The following is a 1,618-nucleotide window of genomic DNA, read 5'->3' on the forward strand; positions in this document are numbered from 1 at the left end:
TTGGACTGTGTCTTTTATACTAAATCGGTGATAACAAGTTGCTGACACAGATAGGGGTGCAGGGTAAATTCCTCGATAGTAGATCTATAATTAATTATTATCTGTACTTTGTTAGGTTCATCAAAAGTTATCAATTAAATCTGTCACTATCAGTGGTCAAATGTAACTAAAAGGTCAATTTAATATTTCACAATCATTTCAGATTTATTTAATATTTTATTTGTCGTGTACTTTCTGGAAAACTAAATAAATGTCCGCGGTGGTGTACTTAAAACTAATTTATATATATTGCATTTTGTTTAGAATAGTCCAGTGGCAGATCCAGGGGGAGGTTCCGGGGGTTAGATCCCCCCTATTTTTTGACGATCAATGCATTTAATGGGGAAATACAGTTGGAACCCACTTTTTATTCTGGGTTTGGACCCCACTTTTGAAAATAGCTGGATCCGCCCTTGAATACCATTTATTTTTATAAATGTATGTAGAAGATATAAACACTTTTCAAAAGCATTTAGTGCGTCCGAGTTTCTTTATCGGGTTTATCTTCATCGGGCACGCCCAAACCTAAACAGTTGAACGCCATGGATATGTAAAAACGTCAGAATCTTTATGGAAAAAAAAGATCCTAGTAACACACTAGTCCAATTCAACTAAGGTCAAATTTGCCCAAGGGGGTCAGAACCATATATTTCTTAACAATTTCCTAGGGGGGCATTCATTACGATTAAGACAAATGAAAAACATTTTATTTTATTTTGATAGTCTATTAAAACTATATTTTGAAATAATCGTTCGCTATTAGCAAGTTTGGTTTTACTGGTAAAAATGCGCCAATAATTATCACTGAAGAATCATTGGCTTGAACAGCAAAACGATTTAATGGCCTAAATTAAATGTCCCTTAACATAGTCATTGGAGAAGGCGTTAATTCTCTAGTTAAATCGGTTAATTGAGATTGTTATGACGAAAGGCCAGTGACCTTTTCATTAAACTTCTTTTTGGACAGCTTGTGTTGTCACTCTTCAATATATTTTTCATTATATCTGAATATTCAAGAGAACACGTATCTCGAGCGTACCCGATAAAGTGTAATCCAGAAAACTCTTGTCACGAACGTACCTGACAAAGGGTATTCCAGAGAACACGTGTATTGAGCGTACCTGGTAAAGAGTATTACAGAAAACATGTTTTTCAAAAGTATCTAACGAAGGATATTCCAAGGAACACTGGTATTGAGCACACCTGGCAACCAGTATATTAAAAGCACATGTCTAGAGTGCACCCGATGAAGGGTACTAGTATTCCAGAAAAACACGTGTATCTAACGTACTTGACAAAAAGTACTAGTATTCAAGAAAACACGTGTATCTAGCGTACTTGACGAAGGGTACTAGTATTCCAGAAAACATGTGTCTAGAGCGTATTTGACAAAGGGTACTAGTATTCCAGTAAACACGTGTATCTAACGTACTTGACGAAGGGTACCAGTATTCCAGAAAACACTTGTCTCGAGCGTACTTGGCGAAAGGGATTCCAGAGAACACATATATCAAGCGTACTTGACGGAAGTTTTTAATGAAAACAGGTGTAAGTGATGAATTGTATAATTATAATGTAT

The sequence above is a fragment of the Mytilus galloprovincialis genome, chromosome 3, assembly GCF_965363235.1.
Source record: "Mytilus galloprovincialis chromosome 3, xbMytGall1.hap1.1, whole genome shotgun sequence".
Lineage (NCBI taxonomy): Eukaryota > Metazoa > Mollusca > Bivalvia > Mytilida > Mytilidae > Mytilus > Mytilus galloprovincialis.